A 21,469-nucleotide genomic window follows, 5' to 3' on the forward strand; every position below is an offset into this window, starting at 1 on the left:
GCAGTGTCCACTGCACCTCACTGTCTAATCTTAGGGTAATTATACTTCATGGTTTGGTTTAGGCACACTGCACGCCTGGAAACTCCATCAGTTTATGAAGGGGAGGCCCAGCTGCCCATATGATAAAAGGCTGATTATATCACTAGGTGGATTCACTGTCATAATGAAGATTAAAAACAAAAATGTCTTTGGTTGGAAAACCAAGTTAACATTAAATGAACTTCCTGATATGTATACGGAATCTGAGCCAGAAAAGTGCCTTTGAGGGAAAAAGTTGCTTAGGTCATCCAGTATTGGAAAATGGTTTCGCCTCCATCCCACATCCTGAAATAACCTGGGATGACTCATAAAGGAGGTGGCCATGGAAATACAAGCGTGGAAACCAGTGCCTAACTAAATTTGTTAAGGAAAAGATGGAATGGTATCTGACATGAGCACATTTTTTATCATATTTCCAAAATTTTTATTTTTAAACTGTGGTGATTGAAAATATATTATACCTATATTTGTGGCCTAAAACTAATTTAGAAGTATGTGACTTTTTGGGAATGTTTACTTGCAGCAGAATATACTATGTGCACATTTCCAGTACATATCAAAACTTTGTATCCTAAACATTTCTTAGTTATTTATATGTATCTTTTAAAAATTATATGTTAATTAGGAGAGCAGTAAATTCTATCAATGAGTTTTACAATTCAATATGCATATGTTAAAAAATAATCCACTAAAGGAAAATACTCATTTACCACATCTTTTGCACATATCCACATTCCGCTGATAATCTTCCACTAGAAATAACACAGAATAGCAATACGTGAAGAAACAAAAGAAGTCTTTAAAAAATATGTAGAAATCTCATGTTTTCTCTTGAAATAACATTTTCTACCTTCTAAACTTTATGTTGTAACTTATAGGAGTGAATACACATTCTTATGAATCTTACAGCTATGTGTTGATTTGTCCTGGTATAATTGAATTAGATTCTGGAATTTCTTCTGGTAATGATGCCCTATAATAACAGAATGATTAAAAAGAAGAGAAAAGAGGAAGAAATAGAAATAAGTGCTGAAAAGACACAAGAAGACAAAAGCATAAATCAGAAGCAAAAATGTGAACAGTTGAGAAAGATGATAAAAGTAAGTTATTATCTGAAATTAAATGTATTTTAATTACTTCATTTTATGCTTATAATGTTAATATAAAGTTGAAATTAATTAGTTTTTGAACACTCTAAATGCAGGGTAATCTTCAGAATACTATAAAATATTGCCTTTCTACATCCACAGTTATTTCCAAGTTAAATATAACTATACTGTTAATGATTCTTAAACATGTGTTTACATATTCAAGGTATTGACATTTACATAAAAATGATGACATTTTACAAGCATCAGAGATACAATAATACAGGAAGATGGCATAAATTAGGTATTTTATCAATTTTATAGCTTCCCATTTTTAGGAATGATAGTGTCATATCACAAGTATATTATTATAACTATATTACACTGAGACATATGATACAAGCACATTATGCTCATAAACCTGTGTTAAGATTAATACTGATATTACATGGAGCAGATAACAATTCACTGGATGTATATGTCAGCCATCAAGTAGCCCTGACATATCAGAGTTGCCTTGGAATTAAAACCACGTTAGTGCAGCTGTATTAGATTCCCAAAAGATAAGCCCAGTGCTCTAAAACATTCATTGGGAAATTTTCTAGGTTGTAGACATTTTCAGTTAGTAGAAAATCCTTGAATCACTGCTAATTTCCACTTTTAAGTTTTCCCCTCTTCTGTGTGATCAACAGTTTTAGTAGACTCTGTTTTCCATTCCAAGTGATAACATAGTCTGATACTTTTTCAAGTACATGCCTTGATTAGTTGGTTAGAAATATTTACTATGTGGATAACTATATTAAAATACATGGATATGTTCTTATTATACAAGCTATTTTTCTATCTAATTGATATTAATAAAACAATACTTTTTAAAACCTGTGTAGTTTTCTACAAACATCTTATTCTATGAAATGTGAACACCACAGCTTTTCTTCCTAAAACCAATTTAGAGTTATTTTTTGGACTGTCAACTGTTCAGAGACAATTTTGTTAATTTTAGACTGTACACTAAATATGAAGCATATTTGTGGCTAGAAATACAAAATCTAGTTAACTTTTTTTCTTATAATGATTATCTTCATTGCTTTTCAAACTTTACATCATATAATCAATTTTCAAAAAAGTTTGATTTGTTGGTAGTACTTTGCATTTTGTTTTTCTGTTTGTTATTTCAGAGAGTTAAGAATGTATTCTGATGATAATATGCCTTAAAACATCAACATATCCTAATTTTAATAAATACTATGAGGTCTGTCATTTGAGGAGTTTGATTTGTAATGAAGTGTAGTAAATATTTCTGTTTGCACAAAGCATAAAACGTTATAATATGTTCAAGTTTAAATCCTTTGTTGCATTCGAAATGATTCACTCATTTTCCACAGAAAAGCCTCAATTACAAAGTAAAAAAAAATTAAATAATCAGTAGAAGAGAAGTAGGTTTAAAAAGGATGCTCAAAGTATATTGAAAAAAAAGGCTATGAGGCTGGGCAGGGTGGCTCACGCCTGTAATCTCAGCACTTTGGGAGGCCGAGGCAGGCGTACTGCTTGAGGCCAGGAGTTCAAGACAAGCCTGGCCAACATAGTGAAACCTGGTCTCTACTAAAATTACAAAAACTAGCCAGTAGTGGTGGCGTGGCTTGTAATCCTAGCTATGTTGGGAGGTTCAGGCAGAAGAATTGCTTGACTTGGGAGGTGGAGGTTGCAATGAGCCAAGATCGTGCCACTGCACTCTAGCCTAGGCAACAGAGTGAGACTCCATCTCAAAAAAGAAAAAAAAAAAAAGGATATGAAAAATATGTTGGGGATTTTCCACCAGAGAGAACACAAACCCACAAATAGGTGAAGAAAGACCAAAAATAGTCTTTTGGAAAATGTTGATAAGGGCTGATGGAAGATCAATGTAGTATATTTGGAACATTCTGGACTATACAACACTAAATGGCCCTTCACTGCAGGACTACTCAGAGCCTGATATGTACATTGTTTATTACTGAGAAGCTACATATAAGAGCACGCAGGGCTTCTGAAATAGCTTTGATGGTGGAAAATTGTTTGTTTCTTGGTAGTCACCTCATAGAAGATCTGTGACAAATGCTTCGGGACATGGTGTGGTACCTATTTATGTCACCAACTTTATTATAGAATACATTTATTGAGGTTTCATTTAAATCTCAGGTCAAGTGATATTACATAAATTCTAACTCTCTCTTAATATAGTCATTTATCTTTGCAGATTACCTTGGAATGAAGGAAATTTCACCTGTTTTTGTAAAATATAAGATTCTGAGTTAATAAACAAAAGATTCTATTTTTAACTTTTAAAGTCTAATTAAAATTTCCAACAGCATAAATTAATGCTGCAGAATAGAGAGTTCAGAAACAGACATATGCAGACATGCTCAATTACTTTTTGATAAAATTACAAAGGCATTTCAGTGGATTTCACCAAAATAAAAATTTCTGCTCTGGGAAAGACACTATTAAGAGAATGTAAAGCAAGTCACAGATTGAGACAAAGGTTTGCAAGTCATATATCTAATAAAGGACTTGTATCCAGAATATATAAAGAACTTTCAAAACTTAGTAATCAGAAAATAACCCAACTTAAAAAATGAGTGAAAGATTTGAACAAACAATTCACCATTGAAGATATGGCAAATAAGCACATGAAAAGGCATTTAATATTGTTAGTCATTGGGGAAATGCAAATGAAAACCACAATGAATTGCCACTACACATCTATTAGAATAGCTAACATAACCAACGAAGAAACAGTACCAAAAACAACAATGACAAAACTGATACCACCAAGTACTGACCAGGATACAGGGAAATTAAAACTCTCGTACATTGTGGGGAGTTTAAAATAGTAAAGTCACTTTGAAAAATAGGTTGAGATTTTCTTATAAAGTTAAATATTCACTTATCCCCTAGAACCAGTAATTCTACTTCTAGCTATTTACCCAGGAGAAATGAAAACATGGTCATACAAGAACCTTTTCATAAAAGCTTATAGCAGCTCTATTCATAATCATAAAAAATTGGAAGGAACCCTTCAATGAGCAAATAGATAATCTGAGATGCATTCATATGGTGGAATACTACTAAGCAATAAAAAGGAAAAATATTCACACATAAACAACTTGAATGCATCTCAGATGCAAAAGAAACCAGACTCAAAGGCTATGAGATTTCATTTATGTTGCATCCTGAAAAAGGCAAAACTATAGGGGATAGAATGGTTACCAGGGGTTAAGGATCAGGAATCTTGATTGTGGCGGTGGTCACAGGACTTGACACATTTTCCAAAATTCATAAAGCTATACTTTGAAAGGAGTAAATTTTACTGTATGTAAATAAATAATGAGTTTTAAAACCCCACCAAAAGATGGAGTGGAAGGAGGTAATTTAACTGCCTATACAGAAAGCTATTTGACACAAAGGACAAAGATAAAATCTTAGCCCATTATAAGTATGATAACCATATAATGTATCACCCGAACTGGACACTCGATGATGAAAGAGGGGTCTATGTTATTTAGAATGAGACAACAACCTAAGACTCTCCCAGGCACAATGAGCTGTACAGTCACCTTAATCTTAAGGAAAGTCAGAAAAACACACCAAAGAAGCTACTCACACCAATACAAATAAGTGTTGCTTATGTGGCCACATATTAACATGTGGCAACTCCATTGGAGATTGAACTGTAAGAGTCATCAGATTATAATGTGGCCACTCTTGAACCACAAGGTTATCACATGTTGTGACATACACAGGATTTGTAACATCATACATGGGAACAATTTTGTAGTCCAAAGCGATACAAAAATATCTGAATTATGGAAACTTCTCCAATGTTTTATTGTAACAAACACGCTAACAGTGTATCACCTATGCCCACTGTGTTTGTCTGGTCTTGGTCTTATATTGCTATAGAGAGATACCTGACGCTAGGTAACTTATAAGAAAAGGAAGTTTAATTGGCTCCTGGTTCTGGAGGCTCTACAGGAAGGGTGGTGCCAACATCCAGTTGGCTTCTGGTGAGGTCTCAGGAAGCTTCCAATAATGGCAGAAGGTGAAGGGGGAGGAAGCATGTCACCTGGCAAGAGCGGGAGTAAGAGAGAGATAAGGAGGTCCCAGACTTTTAAAAACAAACAGATCTCATTTGAACTGAGTGAGAACTCTGCCATTTGCAGATTAAATTTGAGTGAATGGGTTTTGCCTTAGCATACTCCTTCCTTCTTTTTCATTTATTTATGCTTTTCATAACCCTAAGTGTCACTTACCCAGCAATGCTTTGTGTCATTTGACTGTCAACTCTACACATCATTCTTACAGAAATATTTACTCTGTGTCATGCCCTGTACTAAACACTGAGGATTCATTGGAGTATGATCCTGCCTTCATAGGGATTTACAGTATTTTAGAGGGCATGTAGGGGAAAAGAAGGGGGCCAGGCTTGTAAACAGTATTCATCCATCTCTCAATGTGCTATCTTATTAAAAATACAGACAGAGCACATGGAAGGAGGGGCCTAATATAGCTTAGATAGGAAAAACTTAAAGAAGTGACCTCCAAACAGCTTTACCCTGAGGGTAGCAGGGAGTAATTGAAATGTTTCAAGCGATTTTAGTGATCTGATATGATTTGCATTTTAGAAAGATAACTCTGGCTGCTTTGTGGAACACTGAGAGAGAGACAGAGTGAGAGAGAGAGAGAGAGAGAGAGAGAGAAATCAGGAGAAAAGAAATTCAGATAACAGACAAGAGATTATGGTGGTCTGAGGCTAGAAAGGGAGAGATACATTCAAGCCAGTCAGAAGTTTGAATCAATTGAATGGGTTGTGGTGGTGAGGAGGAGAAACTCTAGGATAACACTAAGGAATAATAAGAGATTCCATTTGTTAGATGCTGCATATCCATGCAGGATAAAGCTGATGTATTTTACAGATGAGGAGATTACAATTCCAAGAGATTAGTAATATTCACAAGTCCAAAGAATTGATGAGTAAATGGTAGAATCCAAGTCAGCCTGGCATTAAGGCCATGAACCTGATCAGAGTGTTAATTTGGGCATCAACTAATTGTCTGCTTTCTCTGGTTCAGAAAGTTGACTGCCTGAGTTTGAATCCAAGACCTACCACATGCTAGCGGTGTGACCCTAAGCAAGTTATTTAGTCCCTTCAGTCTATACATTTCTCATGTATATAATGACAATGAAAGTGGCTTTAACTTTCTGTATTTGCTCAGCTCAGTTCCTGGCACATGTAAGCACCCAGTAAAGATGAGCTGGTCCTCCAGAGTGGGGATGTTTTTTGCAGGTATGAGGCTATACAGACCCAGCTCCTTAACAGTGCACAGAGGCATAAACAATGTATGGCAAACATCCTTGGCTCTCAATCTGTTTGCCTGTTTTTGAGGGCTCACTGGTTCTTCCTCATGTCCCAGATCTCTAAAGGGGAAATCCTCCAGGACCTAAACCTTGGATCTCCTCTTTTCCATCTACATCCTCTTTCTATGTGATTGCACTCATTTTCTTGACTTTAAATGTTGTGTATATTCTAATGACTCTCACATTTCAGTCTCCAGTTCTCTGCCTTAGAGCCATGTACATGCTGCCTCTTGACAACTCCACATGAATGTCTGCAGTCCAAAACCAAGCTTCTGACTTTCTTCCCAAAACTCACTCCTCCTGTAGCCTGCCTCAGTCAGGTTCATGGAAAATTTTAAATTCAATTTGCTTAGACCCAAAACAATGGTGTTATACTTCTTTTTATTGCATCCCACATCAGATTCATAGAAAAACCTATTAGCTATGCCTTCAAAATATACCCAGAGTCAGACTACTTCTCATCATCTCTACTGCTACCTTCCTCATCTGAGCCACCTTCTTGCTCACCTGGATTGGTGCAATCACCTACTAATTCATCTTACTGCTTCTCTGCTATCCAGCTGCTGAATATGTCTAACAAGGCAGACACAGTGGTCCTTTAAGACACAAATCAGATCACATCACTCCTCTCTTCTGACCCTTCCAAAGATGTCCCATGATCTAAGCACCCTATGTGACCTATACCCCTGTTATCTTCTTGACAAAATTGCCTGCAGTACTCCCTTTCACTAACTGCTGCAGCCACATGGGCCTCATTGCTGGTCATGGAACTTGTCAGCCATGCTCTCATTTCAGGACCTTTGCACTTGTGGTGACCTCTGCCTGGAAAGCCCTTCCTCCAGACAGGGAGGGCTAGCTCCCACACTTCCTGCAGTCTTTACCTCACTTATCTCCTGAGAGAAGCATTTCCCGGTCTAAATGTCTACCTACCTAAAATGTGAGCTACATGTAATGTTTCTTGTTCCACTTTGTTGCTTCATTTTTAGTTTTTATCACAATCTAACTTACTGAACACACACACACACACACCTCTCTCTCTCTTTCTCACACACACACACACCTTGCTTATTGTTTCTTTTTCCTAGTAGAAGTAAGCTGCATGGGGCACCGGCTTTTACCTGTTTTATTCACTGCTGTGTCCTCAGTGCCTAGAACAGTGAATCCTCAGTGCTTAGTACAGGGCATGACACAGAGTAAGAGTAAATATTTCTCTAAGAGTGATGCGTAGAGTTGACAGTCAAATGACACAAAGCATTGCTGGGTGAATGACACGTAGGGTTGCTGAAAGCATAAATAAATGAATGAGAAGGAAGGAGTATTCTAAGGCAAAACTCATTCTCTCAAATTTAATCTGCAAATGGCAGAATTCTCAGCATTTTAGGATGAAAAACTAGGGATGTTTCTAAACCAACATCAAAGGTGCAATTGGTGAAGGTTAAGAGAGAGGAAAGGTGGAAGGGTCTGCCCTATTGAATTACAGAGTAAACATTACAGGAAGCACCTTTGATTCTAAGGCTGGGTCAGAAAGTGGAGATATATAGGCCCCACATACCTGGTTTGCTTGTTTTGTTATTGATTGCTGAACTTAAAGGGTAGTATAACGAGGCAGGTGTGATCCTTGTTCACAAGACAGGCAGTTTAGTACCAGGTCAAGATACAAACAGCATCTCCTACACTCCCTTCACACTGCATTTGGGCTACATGCCACTAGGAAACATCTAAAATTGCCACTGTACTCCGAGGAAAGGTAAAAGAGTAAGACATCAAATCAGGAGCCTTAGGGACTCTTTGGAAGTGGGGATTGTGATAACACAGAATAGCTGGAAATGAATGACATGCCCTGCTTCCTAAAATTGATGGGGATTGCTTCATGTGTGTATCCAAGCACAGCCCCTTGGAAGTAATGCTATATTTGAAGAATTTTATAATTTTCTGGCCCGATCTGCATGTTTCTTTTCTTCCTCCAGTTTATTTGACGGCTGAGTATGTTTTGGAGTTTCCCTCAAAGTCTGTTCCAAGGAACAGACGTATCTGTTGGCATTATCTAGGAATTCATTACAGCTGCAGAATCTGCATTTTAACATAATCCTGAAGTGACTTGGATGTATGTAAAAATTTGAGAAGTTTTATTTTAAAGGACTATCAGAGAAGAGCAAAACCTCAGTGCTTCTCAAAGTATAGTCCCTGGACCAAAAGCATCAGGATCGCTTGGGAACTTGTTAGAAATGCTGATTTTTAAAACTTTTATTTTAGGTTCAGAGGTACATGTGAAGATTTGTTACATAGGCAAACATGAATCACAGGGGTTTGCTGTACAGATTATTTCATCACCCAGGTATTAGGCCCAGTACCCAAGAGTTATTGTTTCTGCTCCTCTCCCTCCTCCTACCCTCAACTATCAAGTAGACCCCAGTGTCTGTTGTTTCCTTCTTTGTGTTCATAAGTTCTTATCATATAAGTGAGAACATGTGGTATTTGGTTTTCTGTTTCTGCATTAATTTGCTGAGGATAAGGGCCTCCAGCCCTATCCATGTTCCTGCAAAAGACATGATCTTGTTCATTTTTAATGGCTACATAGTATTCTATGGTGTATATGTGCCACATTTGCTTTATCCCATTTGTCATTGATGGGCATTTAGGTTGATTCCATGTCTTTGCTATTGTGGATAGTGCTGCGGTGAATATTTGTGTGCATGTGTCTTTATGGTAGAATGATTTATATTCCTCTGGGTATATAGCCAGTAATGGGATTGCTGAGTCGAATAGTAGTTTTGCTTTTAGCTCTTGGAGGAATCACCATATTGCTTTCCACAATGGTTGAACTCATTTACACTCCCACCGACAATGTATAAGTGTTTCCTTTTCTCTGCAACCTTGCCAGCATCTGTTATTTTTTGACATTTTAATAATAACTAGAAATGCAGATTTTTAGCCCTACCTCAGAACTACTGAATCAGATGCTCAGGTGGAACCTACTGCTCTACATTGTAACAAGCCTTCTAGGTGATGCTGGTGCTTGCTAATATTTGAAAACCACTGATTTGGGTGGACTGCAAGATTCAGTCCAGGTGGGGTGTAATGACTGCCCTGGAAGTCAGGAGATGAGGATGCTGGATGTATTGCTAGCTGCAATTAATTAGCTGTGTGACCTTGGGGAAGTAGCTTGACTAATTAACTGGATCTAGTCTCCTTAGTTGCACAGAGAAAAATATATAAATTCCTTGGAGTGAAAGTTCTGCAAGTGGGATTTGTGGGGACCCAGGTGGTGTATTGAGGGCCTTACCAAAAATTTAGTAATTTCAGAAATAAAAATAATAGCACAAATAATAAAAATAATAAGCAAAAGTGTATTGTGCTTAAATATATTCAGTGATTTTGAAATATAGGATACGAATGTTACAGAACTATTATAAAATCCTCCTCCCCATATGTTCCGAAGTCTGAGCTGCAGAAGCCTGATCAGTTCTCAGTAACTTTTAGTTAACAGGGGGCAGATCATTTCATTAATGTGTTTTCACATCATTTTCTTATTGCCATTTTCGTTAGTTAATTTCCCACTTTTATTTGCTACAGTTAAACTATGTTATCATTGCAATTTTTAATAATGGTTCAATGACTCATGAGTGGCTCATTGATACTTTGTTTTATTTTTTTTGACATGGCATCTCTTTCTAGATTGCTAATTTAAAGTGCCAATGCAATAATTACAAAAATGTGATTTCAGAGTTACCCTGGTGATGCAATAAATAGCACTTTTAGGTGAATGTAAGATTTGAATCTGATTACATAGGGACAAGTGAATCTTCAATATGAAGATTTTACATGGCAGTTGAAAGAGTGTCATATGAAATGAAAAAATATCATCTAAACATTTTCTTTTACTTGTCACCACGTTGTCTGTTATGAATCTTTGAGAATACACCGTTATATTTGTAGCTTTTCTCATTGACAAAAAGACAAATATCATATTCTATCCAGAAGCTTACTAATAAAACATTAATGACATATAACATCTCAGTAGAAACGAGACAAAAACTCTTTCTGGATTCCTTTGTGACAGCATTGGATGATAGTATAATCCCAGTAATGTGTAACATGGAAGAGCACCTGCTCACACTCACATGCATATGCTAAGATGGATGAACATGGTAAGATGCAAGCCATGAATCTACTTTGTGCACACACACCTAGCACACAGATGACGGAATAATGCTCAATGACTTTATTTTTATTTAAAATTTTATTTGTATACAGTTATGGGTTACAAGGGTAATTTTGTTACATGGATATATTGAATAGTGGTGAAGTCAGGGCTTTTAGTGTGTCCATCAACAGAATAACATACATTGTATCCATTAAGTAATTTCTCCTCTCTTTCTGCTTGGGCAGTAGAGTTTTGTTTATTTATTTTTATTTCATGTGATATCCCCAAGAACAGATTCTCAGCAACATATTATTATCTCCAGTATCAAAATGTATCACGGCACAGCCAAATCACTAACATTTTTCAAGATCAAACTGTGGAGTAGATGGCTTGATTGACAAGAGTCTGACTTGTTTCCCCAAATAAGTTGAATTTTTTACTTTTCTAAGAGAAAAATCAATAATCTCATTGGCCATTACACACACACACACACACACACACACACACACGCGCTGTAACCGAATAAGAAGAATGTTTTCCAGAGCCCAAAACAACCAGAGTGATTAGGAATCCATTAGCTGTCATCTTTCAAATTACGTATTCAATCTTACAGCTTTTGAATGGATATGGTCATCTGATGGTGCACTGTAGTCTTCAGCGAAATCCTATACACAATTTCTTGGTCCATCCAAGTTCAGTGGGACTACGTAAAACTGTTGGAGCCAAGAATCTCATACCACCATTTTTACCTCTAGTTTCATGTTCATATTTTATCCACAGTTTATATAACTCCTCTGTTTAGTTTTCCTGAATTTATATTCATGGAATCAATGTTGTGCAGCACACACATTTTTAAGGAATTAAGGCCTACGGAGTCTTTCAAGGAAACCAAGGATTGTTTTCCAGTTTAAAGCTGCTTTCCTCTTTTTGTGTTTTCTATGGACCTAAAGAAATGAAAACTCTCAGTTGAGATTTTCAGGAAAGTACCTGACCACTGACTGACTCAATAAGTTGCTATGAGAAATTAAATATGCAAATCATTTTTACATGCATATTTATATAGGGAAAACACCTGCACATCTGGATCCCCAGCAGTCTCTGCTGATTAATATGCATGTAACCCAGAACTGCCCATTGCTGGGTAATAAGAGTTTTAAATGTACTTGGCTTATTTTCAAGTAAATCTCTGGGTCTTCAGTACTGCAATTAAATGTACCAGGTTAGATGCTCATTTCATGTTAAATCCACTTCCTACCCTATGAAAGAAGTTCTATTTTTGCATTTAATAGATATTTTTTCTTTACTTTGGAAGAAAAAAAGGCTCCTGTTAACAGCAAACAATGAGATTTACAATGTAAAGAAAACCATCTGGTAAACTAGAATGTTTTACAGAGTGATTTAAAAAAGTAAAAAGGTTGGGGAAGATGGTTCTGCCATGAAACAGCTGAAAGATCAAATGTAATTGGAAAACACTGGGGCCAGGTTGCCTCTGATGAATGATATCTCCTTTTTGATAGTGTACTTGTAAAATTCAGATTGTACATGCACCATTTTATTTGGGAATCTACAAAGCCTTGGAGATAGGTAGCAACAAGTTGGTTATTTTTTTAAGGTGGAGAAATTGAAGCTTGGCATCCCAGTGTCCCATTCAAGATGTTCCAAGCAGTAGATGGAAATGCAGGTGAGCAGTAGAGTTCATTCTAATTCACTTCCCTTGTTCAGGCCCCTCCCACTGTGCCATTGCTATTCTTTCTGCTTGGGTATTGCTCATTCTTCGCCTGAGAGTATTTATTCCGTCTTCTCTAGAAATGAAAGCTTTAACCTATGGGCTTTTCCTTTAAATAACATCATTTACATTTTATTTTATTTTTCAAACAGGTCTCCAGGGAGAGAATCTCTGGCAATTAATTATGTACCACACAAGACTTTAAAAGATATGAGGTTCAAACTGGCTGATGTTACTTACGGAAATGGGCTGTCAAATAAAACAATCTAAGAAATATTTAACAGTGACATCTGACACATCTTTTTCCAAATTAGGTATCACATATCTTATGACAGTCCAACAGAAAGCAGAGTTTTATTGTGCATATTTTGCTTTAAAAGATTATTCTTTTTGCACCTTAGTAATACAAATAACAGTTTATAAGCATTTACACTCTATCATTAAAAACTTACATTAATATAAGACTATTCTAATAGAACCTAGTTTAAGCACATGTATATTTGTGGGTTTATATAAGTTCATATGTCAAACATTAGACAATTTTAATTGCTGAACTTAACCTTTAAAACAACTTAATGAGATAAGTTGTATTTTTATTCTACACATACAAGGAAAGTGAAACCTTTAAAAAGTGAGGGAGGGTGAGTGACTCATTCAATGTTACTGGGCTTTTGCCTGTCCCTTTTGACCCTGCCAACAGAAATATTTCTTCCTCTGTCCTTTCTTCCACACATTTCACCTTCTATTTACTTAAATATACTTTTGTTCTTCTGAACTCAAGCTAGTACTTATGATATGGGGAAGACAAATTAGTAAAGAAAGGAAGTTGATATTTAGTCCAAAAATAAGCAACCTAGTTAAAGAATACAAAAGAGATGATGAGATCAATAAAATATTCTAGCGTTGGCTCTAATTTTCTGGTTTTTGCTTTACAAACTAGTTTTATTTTACATTGCCAATGACTTTTGGAGTCACTCTCTTCACACCACTTTAGCCCACCCATTGATAATCGCACTTTTATATCTGTCAGTGAAATTTATTCAATCCTGATATAGTCAATTTAGACATTCTATTCTCAGATTACAACCTTCTTTTCTTTCAGTTCTCTCTTTTCTTTCCAATAAATCAGCCTTTGCCTACACTCAGAACTACAGTCCTTTCTGGTTTTCCTCCCAGGCTCCTCTGTCTTAATTTATTTCACTTTTCTCTGCTCAGCTTAGAATTTGCTTCTCTTCAATCACTGTCTTGCAAATATTCTGAACTCCCTTGACCTCTTAACCTTTTCTTGCACTTGACCAACCAAACTCCATCTATATCTGGACAAATCCCAGAATCTACCTTTTTCATATGCAGACTTCTGGGAAGTGCTGAATACAACTGTGCAAACCAAGGCATTAGCCTTAGTTTTACAATTGTGGTCACTGACCTCAAAGGTCTTGTTCTTTTTCTCTAATAATACTATCTTCAGTCTTATATAGTCTCTTTTGCTTATTTTTTGCAGCACTTAAGTAAAATATTCTCCACTCTTGTCAAGCCTTCATTTCCTTATCTCATCATCATCTTCACAGAAAAAAAAAAAAACAACAACTAGAAATAATCAGAGGAAAATTACCTCAACCTTCTTCAACCAAGTCCAAGTATTTTTCTTTCCTGCACTGTACTGTTTTAGTTGGGGTTCTGCTAAAACCTAAGGTGAGATAACATAGAAATGCTAATGCTTTGTAGGAAAGTGTAATCCCAACATGGTATGAGTCAGAGGATGGTGCAATGGTTTGAATGTTTGTGTCTCTTCCAAAATTTATATTGAAACTTAATCACCAATGCAATAGTTTTAGAGATATGAACTTTGGAAGTCATGAGGACTCTGCCCTAGTAACTTTCTTTAGCATCCTTATAAAAGAATTCAATGTTCAGTGGCTCATGCTTGTAATCCCAGCACTTTGGGAGGCCAAGGCAGGCGGATCACGAGATCAGGAAATCGAGACTGTCCTGGTCAACATGGTGAAATCCTGTCTCTACTAAAAAAAATACAAAAATTAGCTGGGCATGGTGGTAGGCACCTGTAATCCCAGCTATTAGGGAGGCTGAGGCAGGAGAATCCCTTGAACCAGGGAGTCGGAGGTTGCAGTGAGCCGAGACTGTGCCACTGCACTCCAGCCTGGCGACAGAGTGAGACTCCGTCTCAAAAAAAAAAAAAAATTAGGACTCAATGTTGAAGGGAGCTCTCTTTTGCCCTCCCACCCCTTTCAGCACATGAAGACATAGTGTTCCTTTTCTCTGAAGGATGCAGCAAGAAAGTGCCATCTTGGAAAGGGAGACAAAGCTCTTACCAGACACCAAACCTGCTGGCACTGTGGCCTTGGACTTCCCAGCCTCCAGAACCACAAGAAATAAATTCATGTTGTATGTAAATTATCCAGTCTGTGGTATTTTGTGACAGCAGCACAAATAAACTAAGACAGATGGAAAGCAGATATAGGTGATTCAGCATTCACCTGTCTGCTGTTTTGTGAGATGCAAAGTCACTCACCCAGCGGCCTCTCCCTTGAAAACCTGTACCGAACATAGGTATTCCAGAATAGAATGAGGAATAGATAAGGACATTTCCAACAGTTCCTGCTCATCTTTTGCCTTTTCATGGGCCAAAGTTTGTCTCAGAGGCAGTTACTTTGTCCACACTTCTCTCTTGTGGCACTTGGTACCTTTTCAAATTTTGTTTTCTGTCTCCTTTCTATCATCTCCTTTTTAAGGTCTTATTTACACCTATATTTGACTGCTTGAAGTTTCCCATGGTTCACTGATATCCTTTTTAATCTTTAGAGCTGTTTATCTCTCTATGATTTATTTTGGACAATTTCTATTTGCTATGACTTCAGGTTCAGTAACCTTTCCTTCTGCAATATCTAATCTATAGTTATTTTCCTATCCACTGTATTTTGCATCTCAGACACTGTAGTTTTCATCTCTAGAAGTTTGATTTGTATCTTTTCATGTCTTTCATGTCCCCACTTAACATATTTGATCTTTCCTCTAGCTTCTGGAATATATGGAGTAGTTAAATAACTGTTTTAATGTCCTTGTCTAATACTTTTATCACTTGTAGCATTTCCAGATGAGTTTCTATTGATTTTTCTCCTATGGGTTACATTTTTCTGCCTTTTTGTAAACTTGGTAATTTTTTGTTGGATGCCAGACATTATGAATTTTAGCTTATTGGGTATTGGATTATTTCTTTTTTATTTTTTTGAGACAGGGTTTTGCTCTGTCACCCAGGCTAAAGAGCAGTGGTGTGATCACAGCTCACTGCAACCTCAACCTCTTGGGCACAAGTGACTCTCCTGCCTCAGTCTCTCAAGTAACTGGGCCCACAGGTGTGTGCCACCATGCCTGGTTAATTTTTGTATTTTTTCTAGAGACAGGGTTTCACCACATTGCCCAGGCTGATCTCAAACTCCTGAGCTCAAGCAATCTGCCTGCCTTGGCCTCCCAAAATACTGTATTACAGGTGTGAGCCACAATGCCCAGCCAGGTGCCAGATTGATCCTTTCCTTCCTTTCCTTCCTTCCTGTCTCACTCTGTTGCCAGCCTGGAGTGCAGTGGCATGATCTCAGCTCACTGCAATCTCTGCTTCCTGGGTTCAAGCAATTTTCCTGCCTCAGCCTCCTGAGTAGCTGGGATTACAGGCACACACCACCACGTCAAGCTAATTTTTGTATTTTTAGTAGAGACGGGGTTTCACCATGTTGGGCAGGATGGTCTCGATCTCCTGACCTTGTAATCCACCAACCTCAGACACCCAAAGTGCTGGGATTACAGGGGTGAGCCACTGCGCCTGGCCTGGATTATTTCCTTCTAAAGTTATTCTCCAGCTTTGTTTTGAAACAAGGTTAAGTTGCTTTGAAACACTGTGGCCCTTTCAGGTCTTGCTTTTAAGCTTTGCTAGTGAGAACAAGAGCAGTGTTTGATCTAGGGTTAATTTTCCTCACTATTGAGGTGCTCTAACTGATGCTTTCAGTTCTTCATATGTTTTCATCTACTCCCCAAAAGGCATGTAGTATGACTGGCTTAGGTATCTGTGCATGGGCTCTCCAAGACCATCCCCAAGGTTCATGATTTGCTGGGAGAACTCACAGGACTCTCTGTATGTTGTACTCACTGTGAAGATTTATTACAGCAACAAGATAGAAATCAAAATCAACAAAGGAAAAGGGCACTTGGGGTGAAATCTGAAACAAACTGGGTGTAGGCTCTCAAAGACGTCTCCAAGTGGAGTCACACAGGATGTGCTTAATTCTACCAGCAACAAGTCAGGACAACATGTGTGAAATATTGTCTACCAGGCAAGCTCATTACAAACTAAGTGCCCAGGGGTGTTCTTGGGGGCTGGTCTTGTGGGCAGCCTCTGTCTGGCATATAGCAAGATTCCAGACTCCCCAGGAGAAAGCAGGTGTTTAAAAATAAAGCACATTATTTGTATGAGTAGTTTAGGCACAATGAACCATTCTTACTGGGGAACAGTTGTAACTCTCGTGAAATCCAGGAGCAGCCTTGCAAGCAGGTATTTGCAAGTTATTACAGCAATTCCAGTCCTGCTATAATAGCTCTTCTGCACAGTGCTGATCCCTTAAGTTTCCTTAGCACCTTGTAGTTCTCCTATAAACCCACTGTTCTACTGCCTGTCTGCCACAGATGGTCAACTCTGTGAGAAAAGAAGGCATATTATGAGCCTGTGAGAAAAGGAGAAACTATACTTCATTCAATATTGTGTCTCCTGTGCCTAGCCTAAAGCTTGGCATAAAGTAGATGGTGAAAAATACTTGTTAAATGAAGATAAAGGATTAATACTGTGAGAACATATAAAACTCTTAAAACTATAAAGATATATGGGCAAAGGACATAAACAAATCAATATTCACTAATAAGCAAATCATCTGATTTTAAAAATTGGGAGTTCTTTCTAATGTATCAAAGTGACAACAGTCAAATAAATATTAATATACAAAGTTAAGGATGTGGATAAATGGTAACTGTTATTCATTGCTGAAAATAATATGTAAGTTATAAATGACTGATTTAGTAATGTGTATCAATAATTTTAAATGTTCATAACCATGTCTCAGGAAATTTCACTTATAATAATTTATCATATAAAACATTGAGATAAAAAAGATATAAAGCTGTTAATTGCAGCATTATTTAAAATGGCATGTATGTGCTAACACTACAAATGTCCAATGATAGGAGAAGGTTAATTAAATTATAAGATATAAATACAATGAGATATTAAGAAATCAACTATAGATTGTTTTCTATACTTTATGATGACATGTAAAAACACCACAATATAATAAGTGAAAAATTCAAGATATCAAACAGTCAACATATTTTGTTCCAAATTCTGTGTATGTATGTGTATATTTACATATAAAATGTGTATTATTAAAACTATGATAAAGTTGGGAAATATATATGTTAAATAATATTAACTACTTGTGATGAGTTTAATAATGGGGTCACTGTTCTTTTCTTATTTTTCTTTTTAAGTGCTTTTCAAATGGGTATTTTTGTAATTAGGATACACAAGTGTATACTTGCATACATATACATTCATACAAATGAACATGTATTTCCTAATTTGTTTCATTATTTGATTATTGAATAATAACTACTATGGGGAGAAGAATCTCAAATTAAATATCATATATGAAGTACATGAATAAAAAAAATTATACTTGTCATCATGAGAGGACCAATTCTCATCAGAGACATCTGGGGAACTCACTAAGTCTTAGCTGGTACTTATCCAGTACTACTCACCATTAGCAATATTTTATTTAAAAATATACTTCTGAACATGTGATTGTTTCATTTCAGAAATTAAACACTTTTTCAATATCCACACAGTTGAGATTTCTGCTTCCTTTTCATGTGATCTTAGGGTTATTTATGTCTATTTCTGAAGTCTAGTGTATCAAAGTATTCACCAGATATTTTATACTGTCTTTGAAATTTTGATTTTACTGTCTTTCATAAGTTTTAAAATATTTGCTTTTTAAATGGGAGTGAAAAGTGCAATCATCAAAGGTTAATTAAATTTCTCCCATCTGGAAATATGAATATTCTGAATATTTACACAGGATTAAAAGATTTAGACACACATATGCGCGCGCGCACACACACACTCACCAGAGACAGAGACAGACTTGTAACTTCTACTTCCAAAACCCTAATAAATAAGGTTATGTAATTTGATGACAAATTATTTATTAAACAGAATCTATACTGACAAGTTGTATTCTCTGCATTTTCCTGATTATGTTTCCATCTCATTCAAACCATTATAGACAATGAATATTTTGATTAGTCATGTTGGGATACTGAATTATGTCTAAAACCAAGCTGCTTCTCTGTCCTGGTTTGGATTTCTTCTAGAGGAAAGGCCAGATCAAGAACTTGGGTACAAGTAACTTGTTTGGGAGGTAATCCCAGGAGACATATTGAGGACATGGGGAGTGAGTCAGGGAACCCAGGAATGCTTGAAGCAGGTGTTCATGATCAGGCTTCTTCTGAGGGCAATCTGGATCTTGTTCTCTCTGGAGACCACCAGAGAGGCTGTGTGGAACATGCCTCAGAAATGTCCCACTTAAGGACAAGGAAGCTGGGGTATGAATTCTTTTTATGCACCAACACTTGTCTATATTATTTGAAGGTCATCACAGGGACATTGACTCCCAGGCATTTTTAGCCATCCCCATGAGCAGGCTGCACATGCCAACAGGCAGAGAGGAATGCCGATGCTCTGTGAGTGGGAGCTGTCTGTGGGAGACTTCTGGTGTGGAGGAAGGCCCCGACTATACCTCTGTGTGAAACAAGACATGGTCAGGGGAAAGAAGTGATGCTTTCATTTTTATTCTTTCACAGAGTCACTAGTTCTGACATCAGTCTTAGCACTTAGGAGCCCAGTGACTTTGAGCCAGTTATTAACCCTCCCAAACCCCAGTTTTTCTCATCTGGACTTAGGTTTGGTCAGAACAAGTATCTGAAACTTAGAAGTAGGCAAAAAAATTACTAGATATTCCCTCAGTGTTGTGCTGGGCTTGATTTTCTGTTGGCTTGGCTATTTTACAACTCTGTAGGGACAGAGGTTAATTTGTACATTTTTGTCCTATAGAATGGAAATAATTTCTATTTGATAGAATAGAGTACCCCAAAGGTGACAGTTATGCTTGTCGTGGACATTATTCCATTTGGTATCCAACCCAGAAATCTTAATCTAGTATTGCCTACAAACATCTGGCATCTAAATGTTCTTTGAACTGGTTTTAATATGTCAGTGGACTTTTGTTAATGAATGAATTGAATAAAAATATTTGGCATGTACTTATTTTACATTTACCGGAGAGTCATAATTTTTGCCTCTTTGAAAACAATACTGTCACAGTTTTATAAACTTATTTTAGCTGTGAGACTCTCCCATCCAAGCCTCCATGAACCCACTATATGTAAAATGGATGAGTATGCAGGAAGTGGTGTATGCAGGAAGTGCTGAATATGCAGGAAGTGAGTATGCAGGAAGTGGTGACCTGCCCACCTACAAGCCTCTCACAGGCTGCTGAGGAATCTCTCTGCCTCTTTGGAAGTGAGCTTTTAAACTGCTCTTCTAAATGATTCCCAGTTGTCTTTCGGTCCTTTCTTTGTTTCAAAACCCTTTCTTTAACAGAAAAGAAAATTGTAGAGACAAAGACCACCCAAATGAAAATTAAACAGATTATTTAGCTGGAGCTTGCTATACAAAGGAGTCAGCCACCATCACTAGTGATACACAGAGACTTAAAGACAGGAAGAGGAGAGGGAAAGCTTACAGGGAAAAGGAGGAGGCTTCAGGTATGCACTGACTGGAGGCTGTTGGCATGGGAAAGCTGGAGGTGGGCTGACTAGAAGTAGAGCTCCAATGTGATTGGGTTGGGGAGCATATTTTACTTTATGTGTTTCGAAGTAGGAAGTGGGAGGACAGTGGCAAAAATTAGGGAAGCTGTCAGCTATTAAGTACTGACTACTTTGGGTTGATGGCTACAGAAATTGTAATTTGACTTCTTTGACTGGCTGCTGCAGATTGTGGGTCAAAGTTCTCTTTTTATATATGATCTGGCCATTGTCCATTTGTATTTTCAGTCCATCAAAATGGAGGCTTAAGTGTATTGAGTTGCGTGAGGTTCTGCACTCAGTGACTAAGGAAGACTATGTTGCCTGTGAATTCTAGCCTTAGCTTAACTGTAAAGAACTAAAGTTCCTTTGGTTAGAAAGTAAAACAAATCCCTGAGGCCCAGACCAAGACTAGGAAATAACAAAAACTGGGAGGGCAGATTAAAGAGGAGGTAGAGAGAGAAATTGAGATAGAAAGTTTATTCAAAGGGATAATAATAGAGAACTCCCCAAATCTAGAGAAAGATTTCAATATCTAAGCACAAGCAGGTTAAGAACACCAAGCAGATTTAACTCAAAGAAGACTACCTCAAGGCATTTAATAATCAAACTCCTAAAGGTCAAGGATAAAGGATCCTAAAAGCAGCAAGAGAACAGAAACAAATAACATACAAAGGCACTTCAATACTTCTGGCAGCAGCCTTTGCAGTGGAAAACTTACAGGACAGGAGAGAGTGGCATGATATTTTTTAAGTGCTGAAGGAAAAAAACTTTTATCCTGGAATAGTATATCCAGCAAAAATGTCCTTCAGACATGAAGGAGAAATAAAGACTTTCCTAGACAAACAAAAGCTGACTGAGGGATTTAATCAACATCAGATCTGTCCTAAGAGAAATGTTAAAGGGAGTTCTTCAATTTTAAAGAAAATGAGATTAACAAGCAATAAGAAATCACCTGAAGGTACAGAACTCATGGATAATAGTAAGTACACAGACAAACACAGAATATTATTACACTGTAATTGTGGTATGTAAACTACTCCTATGTTGAGTAGAAAGACTAAAAGATGAACCTATTAAAAATAGTAAATAACTTCTTATATCTTATAATAATATTATATATTATACTTATGTATGTATATATTATATAAT

The sequence above is a fragment of the Mandrillus leucophaeus genome, unplaced genomic scaffold (genome assembly GCF_000951045.1).
Source record: "Mandrillus leucophaeus isolate KB7577 unplaced genomic scaffold, Mleu.le_1.0 Scaffold210, whole genome shotgun sequence".
Taxonomy (NCBI): domain Eukaryota; kingdom Metazoa; phylum Chordata; class Mammalia; order Primates; family Cercopithecidae; genus Mandrillus; species Mandrillus leucophaeus.